This window comes from Dendropsophus ebraccatus, chromosome 1 (assembly GCF_027789765.1).
Source record: "Dendropsophus ebraccatus isolate aDenEbr1 chromosome 1, aDenEbr1.pat, whole genome shotgun sequence".
NCBI lineage: Eukaryota > Metazoa > Chordata > Amphibia > Anura > Hylidae > Dendropsophus > Dendropsophus ebraccatus.
In genome coordinates, this window is record NC_091454.1 from 156,373,182 (window position 1) to 156,393,368 (window position 20,187).

Genomic DNA, 20,187 nt, shown 5'->3' on the forward strand with positions numbered 1-20,187 from the left:
TCTTCCCTGTCCGTGGCCGCTGCACAAGCTGCCATAGTCCTGGTCCCACCAGTATAACAGGGTTTTATTTTTTCACTTTTTATCTTTCTTTCTTCTAAGCTGTGGCTGTCATTAGTATACTATTATATCAGCATTTATGAGTATGCCATACAGTATAAAACCTATAGCCCTTTCCTTCACTTCCTTCATTTTAGGGTTCTTATAGCTTAAAAAAAAATTAAATTTTACGCAATCTATTTCAATAATTTTTTTAAACTGAAATTTTTTTTCAGATTTTAAGATTCACACTGGGGTCTGTGTTTGGACTGGCCATCACTTTTTTAGGGTCCTATTTAGAGATGAGCGAACCGGGTTCGGGTTCGAGTCCATCCGAACCCGTACTTTCGGCATTTGATTAGCGGTGGCTGCTGAAGTTGGATAAAGCCCTAAGGCTATGTGGAAAACATGGATATAGTCATTGGCTGTATCCATGTTTTCCAGACAACCATAGAGCTTTATCCAAGTTCAGCAGCCACCGCTAATCAAATACCGAACGTTCGGGTTCGGATCGACCCGAACCCGGTTCGCTCATGTCTATTGCTCATACATTATCTGTCCATGCTCCCGGTCTCCTCCTGCTCCTGACCAGTGATTGGCTGAGAGGCCTGTAAGCTCAGAGAAGCTGCAGCACAGTGCAGGGAAGAGAGCAGGAGGAGACTGGGAGGGCGGACAGGTAATGTATGAACAGTTTAGCAATGCACAGTCGGCGGCTGATTATTTTAGGTCTGGACCTAGAGAACGATCAGCCAATGATGTTTCATCAGGTGATCGTTATCTCTATTAGGGTCCATTTACACAGAAAGATTATCTGCCAAAGATTTGAAACCAAAGCCAGAAAGAGACTATAAACAAAGATCATAAAGGAAAGTCTGAGATTTCTCCTCTTTTTAAATCCATTCCTGGCTTTGGCTTCAAAATTTTGGCAGATAATCTGTCAAATAATCTTTCTGTGTAAATAGACCCTTATGCTGCGTTTACACAGAACGATTATCGCTCGAATTTTCGCAATAACGATCACATTTGAGCGATAAACGTTCAATGTAAACACAGCAAACGATCAAGTGATGAGCGAAAAAGCGTTTATTTTGATCTTTCAACATGTTCTCAAATCATCGTTCATGGTTCGCTAAAAATTTGCAGATCATCGCTTCTCGGCCTTTTGGCTAAGATCAAGTGTAGTATCTGTTCTTATCAGTTTAATATCTGATACGTCCCCTATCTGGGGACCATATATTAAATGGATTTTTAGAACAGGGAGAAATAAAAAGAGCTTGCTCTGTCCTCACCAGGCATTGACCTGGTATTGCAGGGCCTCCAGGTTAAGTGCACAAAAAAAAGAAAAAAAATTGCAGATTGTTTCGTGTAAACAGTCTTTCAAAGATTCATCCTATGTAAAAGATGGGCTTAAGCGATCTTAAAAATGATCCCAATAACGATTTTTCTTACGAATTTTCTTACGATTTTTCTAACGATTTATTCGTCTAAATGCTGATCGTTATAAAAACCAAATCGTTGCTTCAAAACTGTTAAACGATTGATTGGGCGAATTATTGCTCTGTGTAAACGTAGCATTACACAGAGCGATAATCGGCCTGATTCAGCCGATTATCGCTCTCCTAATGCTACGTTTACACAGTGCAATAATTCGCCCAATCGTACGATTAACGATTTCGAAGTAATGATATGTTTTTTTATAACGATCAGCGTTTAGACAGCCTATCTCATCATTTAGACAGCTTAAGCCCATGTCACACACAGAGTAAATTGGTGCAAGACAACCACTACAGATTTGAAAACATATTGAAAAATCAAAATGAACGATTTCTCGCTCGTCGCTTGATCGTTCGCTGTGTTTACACGAGCCGTTTATCGCTCAAATGCGATCGCTATTGCGAAAATTCTAACGATAATCGTATCGTGTAAACGCAGCATAAGTCTATGAGTGCCTTGCAGACTTAAAGGGGTAGTGCGGTGCTAAACAATTATTCACTAAATAACACACATTACAAAGTTATACAACTTTGTATTGTATGTTATGTTAGTGAATCGCCCCCTTCCCTGTGTTTCCCCCCACCCACACCAGACCCGGAAGTGTAGTGCTCTATACATACCTGCCTCTTTCCGACCCCATCCGCCATCTTGTGCCAATGATGTCATCTTCGGACGGACAGCCGAACCGCTCCGACCGTCCCTAGTACCAGCCGCCCTCTAGTGCCGGACGGGTGTCGCGTCATCAGCTGCTCAGCCATGATTGGCTGAGCATAACTGTGCTCAGCCAATCGCGGCTGAGCAGCTGATGACGTGGCAGAGGGCGGCTGGCACTAGGGACGGTCGGAGCAGTTCGGCCGTCTGAAGATGACATCAAGATGGCGGACGGGGTCGGAAAGAGGCAGGTATGTATAGAGCACTACACTTCCGGGTCTGGTGTGGGTGGGGGGAAACATGGGGAAGGGGGCATTCACTAACATAACATACATTACAAAGTTGTATAACTTTGTAATGTGTCTTATTTAGTGAATAATTGTTTAGCGCCGCACTACCCCTTTAAATGGAGAAAATTACTTATGGTTTACAAAGCCAGCACAGTTTGAATCTAAGGAAAGGATCCAGGGGGAGATTTATCAAACATGGTGTAAAGTGAAACTGGCTCAGTTGCCCCTAGCAACCAATCACATTCCACCTGATTGGTTGCTAGGGGCAACTGAGCCAGTTTCACTTCAATCATGTTTGATAAATCTCCCCCCACCCCACAATGTGTAAAATTTTCTTAACAAAAAAAAAGACCAAAAAAAGATTGGTTGTTTTTCAGCTCACAAATGCTGCGGAGAGGGGTGAGCCATAAGACAATACAGAAATAGCAAGGACATACCCACATAACATTTTCGTGTTAGGTGTTTTTTTTTCAGTACATTTTTATGTTTTTCTGCTTTTTGACAGTGTTTGGAGTTTTTTTTCAAGAAATAGTGCCTGTGTTTCTTCCCGTAGACTTCTATGGGCTATGTTCCCACTTCGTTATAATATCGGGGGAAGGCGGCTATCTGGTTAGAGAAGTCTAACAAAGTGTTAAAAAAATCTTTTCCCGTTTTGGCTTGGGATCACACTTACACTATTCCTGTGGATGATTAGAGCCTAAAATCCCCGTTTTAAAGCGTAACAGTTGTTTCAGAGTAAATTTTTTTTTTAAACATTAAATATCAATAGTACAAGCGATTTTAAGAAACTTTGTAATAGGTTTTATAAACCAAAAGAGTTTCCTTCTGGACTGAAAAAGCAATCTCCCAGCCTCCCCCCTCACATCAGATGAAGCAGGATTTCTGTCTCCATTATGTGGCTATGGAGAGGGGAGGGGCTGTTAGGAGTGACTGAGCACGGAGCAGTCCTGCACAGCACAACACCCTGCAATCTTCTCTCAGTAAGTTCATAGATAAGCACTGACCTTTCTGACCCCAGAATCCTGTGTTTTAGGTGCCCAGACAGTCTACAAACAGCTGACCTTCATGTCACCTCTTCCTGCTCCCTCATCTCCCTCAGCCCCTCCCCCCTTCATAGGCTTACAATGGAGAGAGCAGAGCCCGTCTTCACTGGCTTCTCTGTAATGAAGACGTGTTTGCCTGATAATGCACAGATAAGAAGTCAGGGGGGGAGGCTGGGAGATTGCTTCTTGAGTACAGAAGGAGGCTTTTTTGGCTGATAAAACCTATTACAGAGTTTCTTAAAATCGCTTATACTACTGATTTCTGCAATAAAAAAAAATATGACAGTTACTCTTTAAGAAGCTCCCCCCCCCCCAGACTATTTTGAGAACGTTGCTGCCTGCTGAACTTCCTGTTCTGGCTCAGAGTTGTGCGTTGCTCTCTGCCTACATGTCCCAGAATCCCGTGCCTTGCCAGTCTGTCCCCCCTTGTTATGCCTGTTTTGCAGTTTCCCCTCCCACAGAATGGCTTACAGGCAAATGAATGGATTATAACACTTCCGGCGTCCACAGCAGGGGTAGAAAGCATGGTAAGGCCTTGGAATTGTGGCTTACTAGTTTAGATTAATAACTTATATAACTTTAGGTTTAGGGGAAAACTATGGAAAAAAAAATATTTGGCTGGACTTCATCTTTAAATAGATGGCCGCTAACAGTGGCATAGCTATAGGGGGTTGCAATGGTCGCCATGGCGACCAGGCACCTAGCTACAGGGGGCCTGCTGGCCCCCCTCATCACTTCCTGTCACTCTGCAGTACTCCCGAATCAGCTACGATAATGGCAGCTGGTTCAGAAGAACTGCAGTGAGATGCTCTATTCTCCTATTCAGTTATATCAAATCCGTGATACAACTGAATCAGGCCGTTTTTAGCACTGTGTGGTAGGGGTAACTGCAGGGGCCCCCCAAACCCCCACCCCCAAAAGGACCTAGAAACTCCCTGCACTGCAAGCAGCGCCCCCCGGTGAAGACAGCTCCGTGCTACGGCTGTGGCACCTCATCTTGGTAGGTCCACTCAGATTGTGGACACTCACGGCTTCTCCAGTCTGTCCTCCCCCCAATCTCCCAGGATGGTCTGCATCTCTCCAGGCACAGACATGTAAAGGGGGGGCATAGTTACGGATCCTGCACGGTGTACCACTGACTGCTGAGCTGTGGCTACTGTGCAAGCATATGAGCACACAGGTAACCTTCTCACTCCTATTAACCCTTTAACTCCACCATTGCTGCTTAGCTGTCATGAACCACCATTCAGGAGCCTAAAAATTGGGTGACAATGAGAGCTGCACATCATAACAAATGTCACCCAACTTTCTCAGGATCCTGTATGGCAGCAAGCAATATGCAACCTATTGCTCCCCAGCTGTGATGAAATTACAACTCATGCAGCTCTCAGGGCATCCTGGAAATTGTAGTTTCACCACAACTCTGGAGTCAAAGGTTTTGGACTTTAACTTTATAGCTCTAATAGTTATTAGATAAACTGGCACACAGCTTTCCCAGACTCCTGAACACTATATTTGCCTGGTTGTGCAGTGTTTAACCCCTTACTCCAATGCAGTTGTCATAAACTACCATTCAGGAGTTTGGAAAGTTGGTTGAGACACTAGATCAGAGCTGTACTGAGATTATTACGGTTGGAATACAGCTTTCTCAGAGTCCTGAACAATATATTTGGTTAGGTATGCAATAGGAAGCCCCTCACCCCCTGCTCCAGCCGCTAGGGTCCTGCCACCCCTGGTGTATACAGTATGTTATGTTATCTACAAGGTACTAAGTTACAAATTGATCAGTTACATACAGTACAGCAGTGTAACATAGTATGCCACATATAGTACGTATAGTACAGTATATACATATATTATATGAAAAGAAGAAGGCAAGAGGCGGCACTCTAAGATTATAGTGAACAAAACGTGGTTTAAGTTTATTCACCCAGTATGCAACGTTTCAATCTACTCAATGAGATCTTTGTCAAGCACAGATCCTGCTTGACAAAGATCTCATTGAGTAGATTGAAACGTTGCATACTGGGTGAATAAACTTAAACCACGTTTTGTTCACTATAATCTTGGAGTGCCGCCTCTTGCCTTCTTCTTTGAGTTACCTCCGGGACCTGGGTCTGGAACCGTGGGGCAGAGCACCCTATCTGAGCCTTGAGCCACACAGTGCCGTTTGGCAACTCTACATTTTTCTACATATATTATATGCGTATAGTACTATAAATGGCAGTGATCGATAGCACCAGACCCACACAAGGTGGGGGCTTCGCTTTTACCAATACTTGCCCTGTTGGCAAAATAACCAAGAAAAGGCCCTGATTACTGAATATACTGCTGGCCCGAGCCTTCTGCTCTTTCTTCTGCTTCCAGCACATATGACCAGAGAGGAGCAGAAACCTGGACAGGTGAGATTATACTTAGAACTACAACCACCATTATGCCCTTTTAACAGTTTATTAAAGGAGTTGTAGGCTTGCAGCATGTGTCTCTCCAAGCTGCTTAACTACTACCCACATCATGCCCTGCTGACATTTCATGATGGGAGTTGTAATTTTTTCAGTCTGCGTCTTTCAGTTTGCAGCACTACAACTCCCATCATGTCCTCCTGGTAGCTCATGATGGGAGTTGTAGTTTTGCAGTCTCTGTTTCTCCATGTTACAGAAATACAATCCCCATCGTACCCTGCTGGCAGTTAATGATGGGAGTTGTAGTTTTCAAGCTGGAGACTCAAAGATTGTGAAACAATGATTAGGGAATGACACATAAATTATAGGGGACAGTGGCACAATACATGAGGGGGACACAGTGGCACAGTACATGACGGGGCCAGTGACAATTCATAAGGACACAGTGGCACATCAGGGGGAGTCACCGGGTGGGAGGCCCAAGCTAAAATTTTGCACCAGGGCCCATCAGCCTTTAGCTACGCCCCTGGCCGCTAATAATGATCATTATTAGTGGCTGTTTATGTTACAAGACGACTGCCTTCCCTGATATTATTACTTAGTGGGAACATAGCTATAGGGGGAATAAACTACAGAAATAAAAATGTCATGTCTATATGTATATTGGCGTTTTCCTCTGGTGTTTTCCCCCATTCTTCAATAGAAATGCTCAAATCACATGACAGTAAAATACTTGACTTGACTGGTGAATTGGGAGTCCACCCTGCTCCTATGACTACCAACTTCCAGAAGACATCTAGCAGTGAGCATGTAACACAGTATGGGTATAAATAACATTGTAAAGTATTCCAGTTGTCACACTGTCTATTAGACCAGACACTTAGGGCAGGAATTTAATGGCAGATCTATATGGCAGCCTATGCTAATGCCAGAGCCTAGATGAAGTGCAGGTGGCCCTGCTTCTTAGGACATACACTCTGCCTAGAAAATAAAGGCGAGAATTATCCACATACGTAATAATATTTAGATGCCTCTCCATTGCTTGTTGTCTATGCCAGTTTTATTGCCGTGTTGTAAATTCACATTTCTGTTTTATGTCCACTGGCTCTGTTTTAAAGGGTTTTAGAATGAAGATAAGCATATGTTTGTTATTTTGTATTTTAATTTAATTTATATTTTATTAGTATTACTTGCATACTATATTATTATATTACAACTGTATATAATTCCCTGTTTGAAGAACATTATTTAATCATGTTTTCAATGCAAATAAGAACCCGGTATCGCCTTCTAGTGTGGATACCTGCTGTGCTTGTTTACTTTCTTGTAGAGAGAATATTAAATATTCTAACAAGCATTCATGTCAGCTGATGGCTCCTGCAAGTTAAACATGCTAAGGTAAAATAACAGTATATATACAGAGACTCATACATTCTGGTAATATTTGTACTTGATCAATATGAAATAAGCTTTTCATTAATTTCCATGATGGTTTCAATAAATTTGTGTTAAATGGGGTACAGTGTAAAGTCACTGCAGGTGAGCGCCAATCTCATTGTGTAAAAGGACCCTTAAAGGCTGGGTTAACATTACCATAACATTTTAGTGTCTGTAGTATGTCCCCAAGTCTCGACCTGACTGCACTTCTGATGATCTGAACTGAGAGCCCCAGTGTGAGTAAACATGTTGTGGAAGAAATCTACAGTGGAAAATAGAAATATTAACAGGTAAATTTGCAAATCTGCCTGCAGGTTTTACCATGGTTTTCACCGTCAATATTACAATGGGTTATAGATAAACAGTATCATCAGTACTTGTGCCATATATAATTACATACTGCTAGTATACTGCTCTTCAAAATGTCTTTCCTGTTAGTTGTGAGTAGAGATGATCGAACAGGGCTGAGGTTCAGGTTCCTATGAACCCAAACCGTCGTCATTTAACTCCTGCTGCCTTCCCGTTCCGTGGGGAAGTTGGAGACAGCCTGATTACTGCCTGGAAAACAGGGATACCACCTACACCTTCCCCACGGAGCGGAAAGGCAGCAAGAGTCAAATGCCAATGGTTCGGGTTCGTACGAACCTGAACCTCGGCCCTGTTCGATCATCTCTAGTTGTGAGTTGGGATGGAAACAACAAATCCTCAGCTTCCAAGGAAAATTGCAAGAGCTCACCGCAATGGCAAGATACAGACTCACTACAGACATGAAAATAGTTAAAAGCAGCCCCCCCCAACTGCTAAAAAAAATTCCCACAAACTTAATGACAGAAACAAAAGGACAGCGCTCCACACTGGGTGAGAAAAACAAGAGCAGGTAACTCTCACCGTTTGGAGGTGTTGGGAGTGTTTTTTCCCAAAAAATAATGAGGCTCTTGGTTACCATTTGCAACCAGTGTAAACCACCCCACCAACGATAAGGTGGCCTCATGCTCGGGGCGGACCCTACACTGTACTATGGCCTCTCCATGGCATGTAATAAGTCTATACTCTGGGCATGCAAGATCCATCTTATACCAGCAACAGTAATTATACCACCTGGGTGGGATGGGTGGAGCGCACAACCAAGTAAAGGCAGCTGGTATAAGATGGATCTTGCATGTCCAGAGCATAGGCGTATTACATGCCATGGAGAGGCCATAGTACAGTGTAGGGTCTGCCCCGAGCATGAGGCCACCTTATCGTTGGTGGGGTGGTTTACACTGTTTGCAAATGGTAACCATTGGTAACCATTATTTTAGTGGAATTTTTTTCAGCAGTAAGGGGGCTGCTCTTAACTATTTTCATGTCTGTAGTGGGTCTGTATCTTGCGATTGCAGTGAGCTATTGCATTTTGCTGTGTTTTTGTGTGTGTGCGCAATTTTAGCCATAGCAACATGCTTTTGCCCAGTGTGAATGGTGTTCTAGGAGAGCTGACCAAATTTGTCTTTTTTTCTGAAATCCTCAGCTTCGTTTGTCTGTAGCTTGAAAAAACCATAGTAAACATAAAAGCCATTAGAAATGCTGTAAGCACTGATGAAATGGCTCACCTAGACTTAAAACAACTAGTTCGTCTATTGCTGCGTTTACACGGAACGATAATTCGCCCATTCGTACGATTAACGATTTCGAAGTAACGATTTTTTTTATAACGATCAGCGTTTAGACGGAACAATATATTATATGGAAAATTCGTTTTGTGATCGTTTTGCGCTCGCTTAAGTCTATCTTGCACATAGGAAAAGTCGGTGAACGACTGTTTAAACGGAACGACCTGTGAATTTTTTGCGAACGACGATTGTGACGGACGACGAACATGTTGTAAGATCAAAATGAACGATTTCTTGCTCGTCGTTGGATTGTTCGCTGCGTTTACACGTACGATTATCATTCGAATTTGATCGCTATCGTGCAAATTCGCACGATAATCGTTCCGTGTAAACGCAGCATAAGAATAGGCCATCAATAATAAATTTATGGATGAGTGGTGAGAAAGCCACTTTCATAAGGATTCCCCATTGGTCTTCATTTTCTCTGTTTGGAGACAATACTCAGCCACTGATGCTTGTTTGAGTTCCAGCCCAACATATATCAAGTGTGCTACTTGTTAAAGGTGTTATTCAGCGCTACAAAAACTTGGCCACTTTTCCCACACTTTTGTCTCCATTTCAGGTGTGGTTTGCAATTAAGCTCCATTTACTTCAATGGAACTGAGTATCAAACCCCACCCAATTTGGAGACAAGAGTGGTGCAAAAGTGGCCATGTTTTTAGTAGCATGTTTAACTTGCTGCCACTGAACTTCATGTTCTGGCACAGGAGTTGCGCACCACTCTGTGCCTACAATTCCCAGTATCCCATGTGTCGGCAGTCTGTCCTCCCTTGTTACGCCAATATTCAATCCCCCCTTCCCCCATAGAATGGCTTACATGTAAATTAATAGACTACAACACTTCTGGCATCCACAACAGTGAAAATACGCCCTTATTTTGATAATTACAGGTGCTAATAATTATCATGATAATTATTTATGCCCATAATTAGCAAAATACGGCTGTATTCTTGCCTCAGAAATTGTTGTGTGAACATACTGTTAGACTGTCTAATCTGGTAGTGGTACATGTGGTGGCACACTCCCCTTTTAAAGACATACTTTTCAGTAAGCCATGCCCCATTTCAGGAAAGGTGCAAAAAGTATCTAAAACACACTAAGGGGGAGATTTGTCCATGTTACCTTCCATCACAGATCTCATCCTACTCTTTGATACACTGCTCGGCCTATTTTTATGAGGAATGGGTGTCAGGAACGAGACAGCAGGACAATACAAGACAGTGAGCCCTGACGCTGAACCCCACCCACTGTCCTCTACCTACTTGCCACAATCCGCCCTAAGATGGCGGCGAGCAACTGGGCGGCAGTCCCTGCACTGGCTAAGTGGGACACAAAGACAAGACAGACAGACAAAACACAATAAAGAATGGTCGACAGTCTGGGTCACAACAATCGGGCAGCGCAGTACAAAAACACAATCCAAAAAGCAAAGTAAATAAACAGGCAATATGGTCAGGGGCAGGCAGCAAGTAGGGATAGTCAGAATACAAGGCAAAATAGTCAGAATACACACAGAGCTAAACAGAGGCAGAAGCAGGCTGAGACAAGCTCAATATCCGGCACTAGAATGAGCCTCAGCCAAATACTTATAGGGAACAAGGAGACAGTTTCAGCCCCCTATTGGACAAGGCTCCTGGTTCCAAACAAAATCACCTGCGGATCAGAACTGGCAGCAGTGTAACTCCTTAATAGCCAGAGCACACAGCAGACGGGTGGGGCTGAACACAAAACTAGAAATAGGCCAGTGTTCAGACAGGGTTCAGGGTACTGCACAAGACATACAAAACACTGAATATCAGCGTCATCTCAGCCGCGCAGCACGAGCTGAGGGGCGCACGGAGTTCATCCCAGGCACATTCATGACAGTACCCCCCCTTTTATGAGGGGCCACCGGACCCTCACTCAAATCAGGAGTAGGCGGAAAATTACCTTTCACCACACAGGTTTCAATGTCACTATCAATGTCGCTATCCGTCTCCCACTCGTCAGCGGAGGACTCAGGGTTACAGACAGATGAGTTACAGACTGAGTTATCGTCACCACAATTTACATTAGCATCAGGCACAGATATGGCAGGTTTATCAGAAGAACAATTTATGCCAATTTCACCAATGGTTACCTGTGCGCCCAGATGACCTTCCTGGGAGTTACCTGGACGCTGATAATAATGTTCTGATTGCCGGGGACGTATGGGGCAATGGCTGATGTAGTGACCACTGTTCCTGCAGTAAAAGCACAGGCCATTATGTCTCCGAAACTCTTGTCTTGTCCTGATGTTCAATACTCCCAGCTGCATAGGTTCCTCCTCTGAGACATCAGGGGGGAGGAAAGGTTTTTGAACAGGAGAAGTGGAAGTTTGGAAGAGGTCAGAGTTAGCTTTCGCCCTCTTTCTGTCACGTAGTCTGCGGTCAATAGAAATGGCCAAGGCCATGGTCTCTTTAAGGGTTGGTGGATCTGGGTGACCTACCCACGCATCCTTAATGCCCTCTGCTGATCCTTGCTTAAAGAAAGCCTTTAAAGCCGGTTCACACCAAGTAGTCACCACACAAAATTTTCCAAATTCAGAACAATATTCCTCTGCTGGTCGCTTACCCTGACGCAGAGAGAGTAGATTATTCTCTGCCAATGCCATGTGATCCGGTTGAGCATATATAGTACCCAGGGACAAAAAGAATTTCTCTAAGCTACTCCATTCCTCCGCCTCAGGAGGGATTTTAAGAGCCCAAGCCTGAGGATCTCCCTGAAGCAGTGAGACCACAATACCAACCTTCTCCTGCTCAGAAGGGAAGTGATTGATCCGAAAAAACAACATGCAAGAACTCCTAAACGACTCAAACTTCTCCATTTTGTCAGAAAATCTATTAGGGAGCAACATGACAACTTTTCTAGGCCTTTCCACCACTGGGGGCGCTACCACAGCATTATTCTGGTTGGCAGACAAAACTTGAACCTGTTTAGCTAGGTCTTCAACCAGGCAAGACAAAGCCTACATCTTAGCAACCAGGTTAGAATCCATTAACTGGGTGATCTGGTTTGCCAGTTTGACCACCAGGCCTGACACCCCCTCCACCTGGGTAGCAAGATCTTCCACAGTAATCATGGCACCAGAGGGGGGCAGTATATATATTGGGCCGGATATTCTGTCAGGAACGGGACAGCAGGACAATACAAGACAGTGAGCCCTGACGCTGAACCCCACCCACTGTCCTCTACCTACTTGCCACAATCCGCCCTAAGATGGCGGCGAGCAACTGGGCAGCAGTCCCTGCACTGGCTAAGTGGGACACAAAGACAAGACAGACAAAACACAATAAAGAATGGTCGACAGTCCGGGTCACAACAATCGGGCAGCGCAGTACAAAAACACAATCCAAAAAGCAAAGTAAATAAACAGGCAGTATGGTCAGGGGCAGGCAGCAAGCAGGGATAGTCAGAATACAAGGCAAAATAGTCAGAATACACACAGAGCTAAACAGAGGAAGAAGCAGGCAGAGACAAGCTCAATATCCGGCACTAGAATGAGCCTCAGCCAAATACTTATAGGGAACAAGGAGACAGTTTCAGCCCCCTATTGGACAAGGCTCCTGGTTCCAAACAGAATCTCCTGCGGATCAGAACTGGCAGCAGTGTAACTCCTTAATAGCCAGAGCACACAGCAGACGGGTGGGGCTGAACACAAAACTAGAAATAGGCCAGTGTTCAGACAGGGTTCAGGGTACTGCACAAGACATACAAAACACTGAATATCAGCGTCATCTCAGCCGCGCAGCACGAGCTGAGGGGCGCACAGAGTTCATCCCAGGCACATTCATGACAATGGGTGGGCCGTTATACAAATCACGAATGTGCAAAAGAAGAGCCCGTGGAGCCTCATCAAACAGTCTCAAAACACAGGACTAGCCAGATAGGGGTGGCTCCTGTAAGGAAACCACCAAAACCACCATATTAAGTGCCCCTATATGTCAATGTAATGACAAGGAAAAAACCAAGGCCAGGTATCCATCCACATACAGCTTTTGCGGGGTGTTGCCCCTCATCAGTGTGAAGCAGGATTCTGGCTAGGTGGAAGCAATGCCTAGTAGAGCCATAAGGGAGACAAATCGCTGATCTCAAGAAGACCAGCCACACGACAACACTGCTGGCTGCTCGTGAAGGTGCTTAATGCAGTGAAGTCCTAGGTGCATTGCCCCCTGGGAAACATGAATATACAAAAGAAGAGCCCGTGGATCCTTATCAAAGAGTCTCAAAACACAGGACTAGCCAGATATTCCTCCTGTAAGGAAACCACCAAAACCACCATATTAAGTCCCCCTATAAGTCAATGTAATGACAAGGGAAAACCAAGGCCAGGTATCCATCCACATACAGCTGTTTCGGGGTGTTGCCCCTCATCAGTGTGGAGCAGGACTCTGGCTAGGTGGGAGCAATGCCTAGTAGAGCCATAAGAGAAACAGATTGCTGATCTCAGGGAGACCAGCCAAATGACAACACTGCCGGCGCTACTGAAAGCGCTCAATGCAGTGAAGTCCTAGGTGCATTGCCTCTTGGGAAACATGAATATTCAAAAGAAGAGCCTGTGGAGCCTCATCAAAGATTCTCGAAACACAGGACTAGCCAGATATCCCTCCGGGAAGGACCCAGCCAAGGGGTGGCTCTTGTAAGGAAACCACCATATTAAGTGGCCCTATAAGTCAATGTAATGACAAGGAAAAAACCAAGGCCAGGTATCCATCCACATTCAGCTGTTTTAGTGTGTTGCTTCTCATCAGTGTGAAGCAGGATTCTGGCTAGGTTGGAGCAATGCCTATAGAGCCATAAGAGAAACAGATCGCTGATCTCAGGGAGACCAGCCAAACGATAACACTGCCGGCTGCTAGTGAAAGCACTCAATGCAGTGAAATCCTAGGTGCATTGCCCCCTGGGAAACATGAATTTGCATCAAAGAGTCTCGAAACACAGGACTAGCCAGATATCCCTCCAGGAAGGACCCAGCCAAGGGGTGGCTCCTGTAAGGAAACCACCAAAACCACCATATTAAGTGGCTTTATAGGTCAATGTAATAACAAGGGCCACTTAATATGGTGGTTTCATGGTTTCCTTTCAGGAGCCACCCCTTGGCTGGGTCCTTCCCAAAGGGATATCTAGCTAGTCCTGTGTTTCAAGACTCTTTGATGAAGCTCCACGGGCTCTTCTTTTGCATATTAACGTCTCCCAGGGGGCAATGCACCTAGGACTTCACTGCATTGAGCACTTTCACTAGCAGCCGGCAGTGTTGTCGTTTGGCTGGTCTCCCTGAGATCAGCGATATGTTTCTGTTATACAAATCGAGCACTTTTTAGCTTTGCATCATCCCCATTTCCTCATAGATTGCAGAGTTTTGTAAGCAGGGCCAAGCTTCTACCCGTCCTGTCCATAGCTAAGAAGGTTCTGACTCCTAACATTACACAGTGTCTGGAGGTAGTTCAGACTACAACCTCTCCCCAAACAGTGTGAATTTATAGTGACATCTGTCACCAAGTCTGACCACTGTAATCACTGCTATAATCACAGAAATTAAATGCCATTACTCATCCCTGAAAAAAAATGTCATTTATTTATGGATTTTATTATTTTATTTATTGACTGAGCATAATTTATAGGGAAATAAGATTCCTTCTTGCCAGACCATACCTACAGAGAGTATATAGTTTACAGGACACCCAGACTGTGAAGTGCAAGCAGAACCAACGTTTCCCTATGACACAAAAAAGTATTTTCAGTTATTTTATGCTTTGGTATTAATAGTTGTTATTGACTTTTCATTCTCATCAAATTATATATTTATCATGATATTGTATTTGCCAGGATTTTATGTTATATTTTATATTTTGATTATTATATGATTTTTGTAGCAAACTCAAAAACCACAACCACATTTTTGTGTTAACTAAAAAAGGGATGCGTTTTAATCCGTTTCTTCATCTGTTATTTTATAATGGAAGTCAATGGATAAACAGATCAAAATGAATGCACACAAATGCATTGGGGTTTTTTTTTAAAATCTTTTTTGCATAATACAGATTGCAAAAACGGATTGCAAAAAAACATAATGTGAATCCACACAAGGTACTATTTTTGGAAAAAATGGCAGTTCTTTTCATACTGCAATGATATGCATTGAAGTCAATGGAACAACGGCCTAAGGCCTAAGGACAGGTGTGGCACTGCTTTTAAATGAAAGCAGACATGTTTTTATAGAGGGCCCAGCTAACCGGTTTACTTATGTTTTCCAATGATACCTCCCCATAACTGAGAGATCTGGCCCCCCTCAACCATTATGTAAATGTGTGGTGTACCCCCGGTGTGATGTTATATCGGAGGAGCTGTCGGTCACTTGCTAGATGATGAAGTGTGACGCCACTCCGGTGGTGGATGGCCGAGATACAGCCGGACCTTGGGATGTTGTCACGTGACACCAGTGTCTGGTGGGCACACAGGTGTGATGGCACGCCTGCTTTTATTTCATCAGGTCAGCTGTACCCTTTTCCCCTGTGGTCATTGTCCTGCCGGGATGCTACCGGGTCCCTTGGGATGATGTAGTCACGGATGGCCAGAGTGGTATAGTGACCCTCCCAGATAGTAGGACCCGCCACCCACAGAAAGGGGGGATTGTCTCAAAGTTGCGGTGTGTGTACTGTGTCGGTGGTGGTGAATAATCACAGACTGTTGAAAAAAAGTTGAGTTAGTTTACTACTTGTAAATGTGCAGCAGGTAATACAGAAGTAACAGTATAAGGTTTCTTTGGATAAAGTCTCTGAAACACACTTGACAAAGTTCCAATAAACACTTGATAAGAGAACAACCAGATCTGTAGTATAAGTGCACTGTAGGGTATAGTTTAGTTGGTTGCGTGGTACTGAGTAAGCCAAGAAGTAGAGTAGCAGAGAGGAGCATGCCGTGAGAGTCTCAACCCATGTAGTAATGTGCTCTGCCGGGATGTTGGAGGATGAGGTAAAATACTTGTAAGAAGAATAAGAATAAGAAGAAAACCTGTGCCGTGTATTGACCTTTGACTTCAGTCTTCACACCACCTTAAGCCCACTAGACTTGGCTGAACCTTCCTAATGGGTGACACAGGCCCCAGACCTTGTTACCTGGGATGAGCGGAATGCTGAGGGTTCCAGGCTGACACCCGCACTGCGAGATGGAGTTCATAGGCTACTGCAACTTTGCTTCACCCGGATCAGTTCCTGGCTTTGTGTCTCTGGTATGGATACTGTCCTGCACTGCGACTTCTCCTTGTCCACGGCGTCGGTTGAGGTTATCTCTGGCTAGTCCTCTCTTAAGAGGGGTTCAACAATGCATAGTGCTTTCGATAGTCACTGATAAAGAAGTGGGTAACAGTGAGCTGTCTTGTGTCCTTCCCATGCGGGGTACTGACTAAGACTGACCCTTGGGGTACGGGGACCTGGCAGAGGGCCAGGCCCCAGATAGGACCACTGTGGAGAGCTATCTAGCGTGTGTCCTTCCTCCACAATGTCCAGAACGAAAGACTCTTGCTCCTCTCCCACCCATGGGACTAACTTCCTCTCCAGCGTGTATGGTGGGCTGTGAGTGGGTGAAAGAGTGCAATAGAAGAAAGGAGGGAGATGATAGGAGAGAAAAAAACAGACATCCTACTGGTCTGCAGATTCTGGTAACACACAAACACAATAACCCTTTGCAATCCTTCAGCTGTGCTGCTTCCAGATATACATACATAATACAGCGGCATCTAGTAACTAACTTTTAGTACTACTTTTACCTCAATAATAATATAAGAAGTACAGACTTTTGCGAATGGTGTATATATAACTGCAACACCGCTAACACCACAAATGAACCACTGAAACTAGCCATTGGGACGTGAACACCAACAGTTCACTGCAGGTGGGTTTAGCAGGCAGCCTGTGACTCAACCAATCAGCGTCACGGGTTGACTTCCTGACTACACAGCTTGTATGACCATAGGACAAGCTTTGCTACAAACAAGGAGACGTCACAGTTCACATAGTGACAGGTCCACTTTGAGCAACAACTTGTTACAATAAGTCATGATAGCGGAATTTTGATCTTCAATACCAATTTGATACTTAATAACGTAGAAACCCCCTCACAGGAGTGCAAATCTAATGCCCCCCTCCCGAGACTGCAGATGTAATGCCCCTCCAGACTGCAGATGTAATGCCCCTCCAGACTGCAGATGTAATGCCCCTCCAGACTGCAGATGTGATGTCCCTCCAGACTGCAGATGTAATGCCCCTCCAGACTGCAGATGTGATGTCCCTCCAGACTGCAGGTATAATGCCCCCCCGACTGCAGATGTGATGCCCCTCCAGAATGCAGATGTAATGCCCCCCCGACTGCAGATGTAATGCCCCTCCAGAATGCAGATGTAATGCCCCCCGACTGCAGATGTAATGCCCCTCCAGACTGCAGATGTGATGTCCTTCCAGACTGCAGATGTGATGTCCCTCCAGACTGCAGATGTAATGCCCCCCAGACTGCAGATGTAATGCCCCTCCAGAATGCAGATGTAATGCCCCCCGACTGCAGATGTAATGCCCCTCCAGACTGCAGATGTGATGTCCTTCCAGACTGCAGATGTGATGTCCCTCCAGACTGCAGATGTAATGCCCCCCAGACTGCAGATGTAATGCCCCTCCAGAATGCAGATGCGACGTCCCTCCAGACTGCAGATGTGATGTCCCTCCAGACTGCAGATGTGATGTCCCTCCAGACTGCAGATGTGATGCCCCTCCAGACTGCAGATGTGATGCCCCTCCAGACTGCAGATGTGATGTCCCTCCAGACTGCAGATGTGATGTCCCTCCAGACTGCAGATGTGATGTCCCTCCAGACTGCAGATGTGATGTCCCTCCAGACTGCGGATGTCATGCCACCCAGACTGCAGATGTGATGTCCCTCCAGACTGCGGATGTCATGCCACCCAGACTGCAGATGTGATGTCCCTCCAGACTGCGGATGTAATGCCACCCAGACTGCAGATGTGATGTCCCTCCAGACTGCAGATGTAATGCCCCTCCAGAATGCAGATGTGATGTCCCTCCAGACTGCAGATGTGATGTCCCTCCAGACTGCAGATGTGATGCCCCTCCAGACTGCAGATGTAATGCCCCTCAGACTTTTTTTTTCTTATTACAAGTAGACCATGTAATAAATATGACATGTTATATGGTATATGGTATATTCTTCAGGTCTGTACTATTACATTGATACAATTTATGTTCATTTTATTTTTACTAAAAATGACTACATTACCGAACCCCACTGTGTATGGTGCGGCTCAGCAGGGGTTAAATGCCACTGTCAGTTTTGACTGTCAGTTAAATAGCTGACACAAGTGGACGCTCTATGTTGGCTATTTGATCTTAGCGCTGCGGTGAGTGGGATATGAAAGAATGAAGTCCAGCACTCACTGTCTTGAGGCAATCAGCTCAGCTTTATTCCAGGTGAAACATGGAGCAGGGAGGGAGGAGGTTAGGTGCAGGACGCAATGCCTGGATCGACAGCAATTTGAGGTGTATAGGTCTTTTTCTGGCCAGGCTATTGTGCAGCTTATTATAAAGTATTGAATACCAGGAAATCCTGGTACCCAACCATTTTTTTTCACCAAGTATTGATAGTAGTTATAGATGAGCAAATTTACAGAAAGAATGAGGCAAATCTCTTCATTCCTATCTGCATTCTGCTCATTAGGCTGTGGACTTTGAAGTCTGCTCCGCTCTGGGTGATGGAAAAAGATGGATCCAGTCCTGGGGAACTATTCCCAGTTTTCCAGGACTGGATCCAGATTTTCACAGCACCCGGGGAGGAGCTGTAAATTACTGTAAATTTGCTCATCTCTACTAGTAGTATTGATTTTTCAGGGCATTGTGCATCACTAGTCACAATATTTATATATAGCTAAAATATGTATTTTTATTTTATTTGTTATAAATATATAGCTTATTATCCCTGATTTCAAATGAATATGTATCTAAAAAAAATCGCGAATAACCTTGTAGCTACTCAGGGCAGCACATTGGCACATGCTTCTGGTAGGAAAGCATTACAAAAATATTTTCCATTTAAGCAGCTTGACAGAGCTAATGTGACTAGGAAATATATCTAGTAGTCCAGGCGTTTTTGCTATTCAGCATCTGTGATGTGATCAGTTCTGACTGCTAGGGATGATTTACTCTAACTTCTCAAATATTTCTCATGGTTTTCTCTGTAGGACAATAATAATTCAATAGTATTTCTATCAGATATTTAGGGGGGTTTTTTCCATACGTTTGCAGCAGGTCAGCTAGAAAACAACAGAAGTGAAGCTGCACTAAACTCTTAAACCTTTCCTCCATTAAAGCATTATCACTTTGACTGTAACCCAGATTGACCTCGCCAGTTGTGTATGAGTCTGTAATTCGGACTTGGTAGCTGGGTAGAGAATAAGCTTATTTTATACAAAGCATCCAATCACAGGCCACAACCAGGAAGAAAACAACTTGTCACGCTGTATCTGTGTAGAAAACCAGGAATGTCTGATAGTAAAAGATGCCATAGGTTAGAGAAAGCCCACAATCATTTCCTAGTGGATGATGACAGACGGCTTTGGATAGAAGCTAATGTTATCACATTTTGTAAACAACTTGACAATAAGCTCCAGGGAAACATTAGAATAAAAATGAACACATGGCTATATGAGTGGATCTAGATGGTGTATATTATACTATACTCTTATACCAAATAGAAAGCTCAAAGACCTCTGTGGCACATAGAGAATATTTTAGTGTGCTCTAAAAAAAGGCAAGAAATTTTTTTCTTCTTTTCAGGCAAAATGTTTTATTTTACAAACATATTTGATAACTTTAAAATGGTCACATGAATGTGGAAATATTAGTACAATTACAAAATAATCTACAGTATAGTAATATAAAAATGAACTTGCTAGATTTATACTCTTTTTATATAGAATATAAAGCGTATGGTTTCTTATCTTTGACTTCTTCTGGCTGATAACAATTTTTGCCATTTAGAGGAGGGGTTAGCACCACATTTTAGAGTACATATATGGTATAGTTTAAAGGGGTTGGCCACTTTATAGTAAAAGTGTCATGATCGTGCCTGAAAAGTCATCAGTGCCACCCTCTGCTGCGAAGATTCG

The 20,187-nt window shown here is 44.1% G+C and overlaps 1 non-coding gene across 1 annotated transcript; it reads left to right on the forward strand.

The window, feature by feature from the left end:
• The first annotated feature begins 1,182 nt into the window (after positions 1-1,182).
• On the forward strand, positions 1,183-1,373 carry LOC138781211 (U2 spliceosomal RNA). Its single transcript, XR_011361452.1, has one exon. It is a non-coding gene; the product is annotated as a U2 spliceosomal RNA (small nuclear RNA).
• Positions 1,374-20,187: the final 18,814 nt, after the last annotated feature.